Genomic DNA, 7,505 nt, shown 5'->3' on the forward strand with positions numbered 1-7,505 from the left:
CAATACCCCTGCCTACTTCCTTCTCCCCAGGACTGAGTATAGGAAACTGTAAAAGCATTATGTTGAATCTATGTGTGCCTTTAGTTATTAAAACATATTAAAAGATAAACCTCCAAAATGCATGCAGACAATTATCTTCTCCATTGAAAAGTATTTTCCAAAGGTCTAAACTTGAAGATAACAAAAATTAAAAATAGTTTGTGTACACAGGGAGAATGAAAAAAATAAATAAACCTCAAACCCAGCAAAACTAGACTCAATTCTTTTAAGCAACCTCTACTTAGAAAGAGGATCCCAGTATGTGGAACTCAGAGCTTTCTCCTAAATGAAGTGATGAGAGGATCATAGTACCTGCTTTGTAAAACCAGATCCAGCCCTGTTACTGCCACTCCAGAATCCAGGTCTCTGTCTTCTTTGCTAATGCCTTCTCCATCCACTTTCAGGAGAATTACAGCAGCTGAGCTCTGTGAATTAAACAGCATAATCGATCAGCACTATTCTAAATGCCTATGACATCTGTACACTATTACTAAGCATTGAATTTATTTCAATTTGTAATGAAAGCTCTGTACAACAAAGTAGTCGAGCAAACCCTTAATCCAATTAAGTGAGCGGCAAAATCACATGGACAAACACTTTGGGTATCAACCATGGGCTGAAGGATCTGAAGAACCAGTTGGAATGAGAGTTTGTAAATGTGGAAAAGTTAAATTGCCAAATAAACAGTACACCCAATGATTAGTCTAAGAGTAGAGAGAGGGAACCGTCATTTTAGACTTCAGTGGTCTGGGGAGACTTAATTCAAAAGACCAATAAGGAATTTTCTTAAATTATAGAGTGCTATTTTTATGACTAATAAAAAACATGAGGGCCCTGGTTGGTTTGTCTCAGCAGATGGAGCGTTGGCCTGTGGACCAGAGAGTCCTGGGTTCGGTTCCGGCTAGGGGCACGTACCAAAAGAAAAAAAATGAGGTTGTGAGGGGGGTCTGAAGAATAAAAGAAATATGCTATATTTAACAGTGGTATTTATAAAGAATATTTTGTTACAATTCTAATCCCCTGAATAATAACATTCTGAAGGCTATGATGATAACATCCACTATCTCCCCAGTCCCATTCACAGGGAGAGATTTAATTTTTTTTTTTTAATCCTCATCCGAGGATATGTTTTTATTGATTTTACAGAAAGAGGAAAGGAGAGAGAGAGAGAAACATCGATCAGTTGCCACCTGTACATCTCAACCCCATCAATCAAAATCAAAACCTGACTATGTGTCCTGACTGGGAATTGAACCTGCAACCTTTTTGTATATGGGATGATGCTTCAACCAACTGAGCCACACCAGCCAGGGCTAGAGATTTAAATTTTAAATATCAACATACTATAAAAATGTAAATAATTTAGCTAGCTGCATAAAATATATACATTATCTACCAAAATTTTATTTGGAGATATAAAGTTGACATTTTTGGCTACCCTATTTCAGTCAAGATGACAGAACAATCTTAGTGAACAGAACAGCTAGAACTTGATTTGATTTGAACTAAAAAAATTTAAACCTAGTCATATTGGTAATGCCTCTTATTTCCCTTCCATTTTTAAAAAATCAATTTTAATGAGGTATAGTTTAAACAATAAAAACTTTTTCAATTTTAATTATTAAAACATGTTCATGCCCTGGCTGGTTTGGCTCAGCAGTTAGATTGTCGGCCTGTGGACCAGAGAGTCCCATGTTCAGTTCCCGCTAAGGGCATGTACCTTGGTTCCAGTTTGTCCCCAGCCCAGTTGGGGTCATGTGGGTGGCAACCACTCCCATGTGTCTTTCTCACATCAATGTTTCTCTCTCTCTCTTCCTCCCTTTCTCCCTCCTGCTCTATCTGAAGATAAATGCAAAAATGTCCTCAGGTGAGGATAACAAAAAAAATCAATAAAGGAAAAAAAATTAAAAAACAAACAAACATTTTTATGAGTTTAAGAATTTAATATACCAGTGTGACCTTCACCACTACAATTGACATAAAGAACATTTTCATCACCCCCAAAATCTCGTGTACATCCAAGTCAGTATTCCCCAACCTTCCTCTTTTCCTTGACAAGATGGCAGAGTATATCTTTACTACTCACATTGCCCATTTTTGGGATCTGCATCTAACCTTTCCATTGCTTGAGTTTACCTTTGTAAAGGAGATATATAATGAAAAAGAATTATAACAAGGAAAATTGATTCTTCTTAGTGATACCAACATGGTAGGCTATGGATGTATACAAAAACCTTTATTCTGATGATATTTCTCATGCTTTGAGAGAAAAAAGAACCACAGTTGTTGCACAACTGAAACAGCTTTGGCCAGTTGTGAAGATGTTTGAAGATCCGGAAACTACAAGGCAAATGCAGTCAACCTGGGATGGTCAGAGGCTGTTTGGCTACCTGGTGGACATGCATGGTTTTAGGCAAGAATATTTAGATACTACAGGTATGCAAAATTCCAATATGAATGTGGGAATTACTGTGGAGCGGCAGAATATCTTTACTTCTTTAGAGTGTTGGTTCCAGCAACAGAAATGTTTTGAGTTCACTCTGTAGAAAACTGACTTCTGAAATCTTATTGCAGAATTGGGATGCAGGCATAGAAGACCTTACACAGTTAAAAGAGATCATCGATAATAATTCTGTGAGTTCTCCACTCCAGTCTCTTCAGCAGTGAACATGGCTCATTCACTGGTCTTTTTTTTATCTTTACACCTGAAAGATGTAATAAAATTATCAATCTCTTCCTTTACCAGCCACAGTATCTTAATGCCATTCAGATGATGTGTCCACATATTCTTCACTATTTGATCACAGTAGTCATATGTTCAAAAATGCTGGCAGGTGCTAAAAGATCTAATCAAAGTTACTCAACAGGAGTCTTACACAAAGACCCAGTTACAGAGTGTGCTAAATGCTTACATGTTAACCTTGATTTGGATGTGGCTCAGAAAAAGCTAAGGGAATGTGAATCTGTGTTTGTGAATTACTTCTTGGTGGCTTTTCTTGAGGATTTCATTGAAAATACCTGTCTCTTCATATTTGAGACTTTTTGTCATATCCACCAGTGTATAAGCATTAACATGTTGGCAGATAAACTGAACATGACTCCAGAACAAGCTTAAAAGTGGATTGTAAATTTAATTAAAAATGCAAGACTGGGCCCTGGCCAGTGTTCCTTGGTTGGAACTTCGTCCCATAAACTAGAAGGTAGTGGGTTTGATTCCCAGAAAGGGCATATACCTGGGTTGCAGGTTACATCCCCAGTCAGGCATGTGCCAGGAGGCAACCAATCTCTCTCTCTTTTGTCTCCTCCCCTCCCCTCCTCCCTTCCCCCCCCCTTCCTTCTCCTCTCCTCTCCTCTCCTCTCCTCTCCTCTCCTCTCCTCTCCTCTCCTCTCCTCTCCTCTCCTCTCCTCTCCTCTCCTCTCCTCTCCTCTCCTCTCCTCTCCATCTCTCTCTCTCTCTCTAGAAGCAAAAAAGGAAAAGAAAAAGAAAGAAAGGAATGCCAGACTGGATGCCAAGATTGATTCTAAATTAGATGTGGTTGTGGGTAACTATCTACAAGTGATTGAAAAGACCAGAAGCCTTTCATTTAGAAGCCAGGTATAACCATGAATATTGAGAAGAAACCTAATCAGAATAGTAGGTCAGAGGCTCTAATTGGGCAACTCAAGACTCTGGCTTCTACTGAAGCACTATAAAGAAAACAAAAACTATAAAGAAAAGATGAAATAATAAAACCATTATATAAAGGGTGACATACATTTTAGAAACAACATATTGAGTATAAGTTTTAGAGAATTTGAATAAAATTGGCTATTTCAAAACACAACTCTCTGACCCCAGGCAACTCCTAACTTGTTTTCTGTCACTTATGGATTAGATTTGTCTTTTCTAAGGTTTCATAAGAATGTAATTATACAGTATGTATAAAACTATTTTGGTAAGGCTTCTTTTACTCAGCATAATGTTTTGAGATTTATCCATGCTTTTGAATGTGTCCGTAGTTTATTCATGTTTGTTATTATTATTATTATTTTTTATCCTCACCCAAGGACATTTTTTTTATTTTTTGTTCAGATTGAGTGGGAGGGAGAGAGAGGAAGAGGGAGAGAGAGAGAAACATCGATGTGAAAGGGACACATCGAGGGGCTGCCACCCACATGTCCCAACCAGGGCCGGGGACAAACTGCAACCAAGGTACATGCCCTTAGTGGGAACCGAACCTGGGTCTCTCTGGACTGCAGGCTGATGCTCTAACCACTAAGCCAAACCGGCCAGGGCTATATTTATTATTGAATAGTTTTTCAGTGTATGGGTATACTACAACTTGTTTACATACCACAAATGTTAATGAATATTTAGGTTGTTTTTCTTTTTTGTCTTTTATAAATAAAGTCATTGTGAACATCCATGTACAAGTCTTTGTGCAACTGTATGTTTAAATTTCTAGGGCTAAGAGTACCAGGTGGTATGGTAAGTGTATGTTTAACTTTATAACAAACAACCAAACTCTCCAAAGTTCTAGTACCATTTTACATTCCTACCAGCAACTTATGACAGCTGTAGTTGCTCTACATTCTTACCAATACTTAGTATTGTCATTCTTTTTTCATCATTCTAGTGAGTATATAGAAGTATCTTGCTATGGTTTTACCTTACATTTCCCTCATGACTAATGTTATTGATAATTTTTGTACAGGTATCAGCATGGCTATTAATATATCATGTAAAGTGTCTATTTAAGTTTTTTGCCCAACTTAATTGGGTTGTCTTATTGAGTTCTTTGTATATTCTATATACAAATCCTGTGTCAGATATGTGCTTTGTGAATATTTTCTCCCAAAAGGGAGCTTGGCTTTTCTTGGTTTTGGGAGTTTGGGGGTATTTTTTAGCAGTGTCCTCTGTACGCATAAGATTTAACTTGGTAAAAGTCTAATTTATCAGTATCTTCTTTTATAGCTCTTGTTTTTTGTGTCCTAACTAAGAAATCTTCTACTACCTCCAGGTAGGTTGGGTTTATATCTATCATTTTGCTCTTTGTTTTCTATTTATTCCAAATCTTTGTTTCTATTTTTTTCTTTTCCTATCTTCTTCTGTCTTATTTTTTAGGATCTTGTTTCATTTCAACTACTGGTTTATGAGCTACTTTTCTTTGTTTTAATTATTAGTGGTTGCTTAAAAATTTAGACCATATCCCTTTAACTATCCAATATACATTCAAATAATATACCATCTCATGTATTATATTATCTCAGGTATAATCTATTACAGCTTTATGCTTGCATGTTGCTTCTCCTGTCTTTTGAGCACTTGTCATACATTTTACTTCTACATATGTTATGCACACCATAATACATTGTTCTTTTATTTGCTTTTGTTTTGTTATATTTTTTGCTTTACACAATTACCATTTAGCAAAATTTATAAATTGATACAAAAATTATATTTATCCACATGTTGACCATTTCTGGTGATCTTCATTCCTTTGTATAAATCCAAGTTTCACTTTTGGTAGCAATTTCCTTTGCCTGAAGAACTTCTTTAAATATTTTGTATAGTACAAGTGTGAAGGCGACAGATTTCATGTTTGTTTATCTGGAAAGTTGCTTTTCTTTTGAGGAATATTTTCACTGGATATAGAATTCTAGGTTGACTTTCTTTTAGCATTTTATAGAGTCAATTTTTTCTTTCTGTATATCTCATGAGTAATCCGCTATAATTTTTATTTATGGTCCTTTGTATGTAATGTGTTTTCTCCTCCTCTGGCTGATTTTTAAGATGCTTCTCTTTATCACTTGCTTTCAGCTATTTAACATGTCTCAGTTTGTGTTACAAGTATGTGTGTTTATTCTGCTTGGCATACTTTGAGCTTCCTTGTCTATGGTTTATAGTATTTTCTTTTTATTAAAAATTTTTAATATTGAATTATTGCAGGTGTCCCCCCTTTTCCCCACCTCCATGCACCCCTGCCTTTCCTTCCTTTGTCCTTCACCAAACTATTGTCCTTGTTCATGGGGCATTCACATATGTTCTGTAGCTAATCCCTTCACCTTCTTTATCCAGCCACCCCCGCACCCTCGTACTCCCACCCCTCAGGCACCAGCCAGTCTGTTCCATGTATCCATGCTTCCAGTTACAGTTTGTTCATCAGTTTATGTTGTTCATTAGATTCCACATATTAGTGATATCATATGGTATCTGTCTTTCTCTGACGGGCTTATTTCGCTTAGTATAATACTCTCCAGGTCCATCCATGCTGTCACAAAGTATGAGTTCCTCCTTTTTTATAGCCACATAGTATTCCACTTTGTGAATGTACCATTGCTTTTTTTTTTTTTTCTGGATATGGTGTGCCTTCCTGTTGTAGATGAGCCATGATTATGTTGGAAAATCAGGCTGATTGGCTGTGAGGACTGGCTGTGACTACTAGGTAGGATCTGTTGTGCAGGGGCTGGCACCGTGAACCAGGATTGTTTTAGTCGGGCTCTGATACGTGCTAAGTCTTCCTTTTGGGTATGTCATTTGTGAAGGTGGTTGTATGACTCTTTGGTATTATCTGAAGCTTACCACAGAGTATGTTGTTTCTGGGGACTTTTGGGTGGGGTTCTGGTGCTGGCCAAGGTCAGCTGTTGCAATAGCTCCTGCCACCAGTTCTATCTGTGAGAAAGCTGCTCCACCAACCCTCACTTTGGAGCCAGACAATTCAGTTCCTCCCTGTAAGTCCTTGGTGCTTTTTGTACCACAGCTTTTTTATCCACTCATCTGCTGATGGGCACTTGGGCTGTTTCCAAATCTTTTTTTTTTTTCTTTTTTTTATGCATATAAGTTCTTTGGTTTATTTCTCGCCCCCCCCCCACCCCCCAACCACTTTCCCTTTAAGGTTTGTCACTCTAGCAATGAATTTATACTTTATAATCCCTTCACCTTTTTCACCCATTCCCCCAACCCCCCTCCCATCTGGCAACCAACAAAATGTTCTCTGTATCTTTGAGAATGTTTCTGTTCTGCCTGTTCATTTTGTTTGTAGATTCCATTGTTGATAGATATGTATTCATTGCCATTTTGTTTGTTCATATATTTTATCTTTTTCTTCAAAAAGACCCTTCATCATTTCATATAATAATGATTTGAGAAGATGGCGGGTAGATAAACGCCGTATCGCGTCCTTCAACAACCACATGAAAGTTACAACTAAAGTAAAGAACAACCATCATTCAAAACCCCCTGAAATCAAGCTGAATGGAAGTCCTACAACTACAAAATTAAAGCAGCAGCCACATCCAGACTGGTAGGAGGAGCGGAGGTGTGACAGGTTGGTCCCACACGCACGTGTGGCGGATAAAAATAAGGAGGATACCTCGGCTGGGAAGGTCCTCCCTGAACTGAGGGGTCCCTGTCCCACACCAGGTGCCCCACTCAGGGTTTCAGTGCCAGGAAGAGAAGTCCCCATAACTTCTGGCTGGAAAAACCA

At 37.8% G+C, this 7,505-nt stretch overlaps 1 pseudogene; it reads left to right on the top strand.

Moving 5' to 3' along the window:
• The first annotated feature begins 2,098 nt into the window (after positions 1-2,098).
• LOC118642610 lies at positions 2,099-3,722 on the top strand (annotated as a pseudogene).
• Positions 3,723-7,505: the final 3,783 nt, after the last annotated feature.

The sequence above is a fragment of the Molossus molossus genome, unplaced genomic scaffold, assembly GCF_014108415.1.
Source record: "Molossus molossus isolate mMolMol1 unplaced genomic scaffold, mMolMol1.p scaffold_m16_p_1, whole genome shotgun sequence".
NCBI classification, from domain to species: domain Eukaryota; kingdom Metazoa; phylum Chordata; class Mammalia; order Chiroptera; family Molossidae; genus Molossus; species Molossus molossus.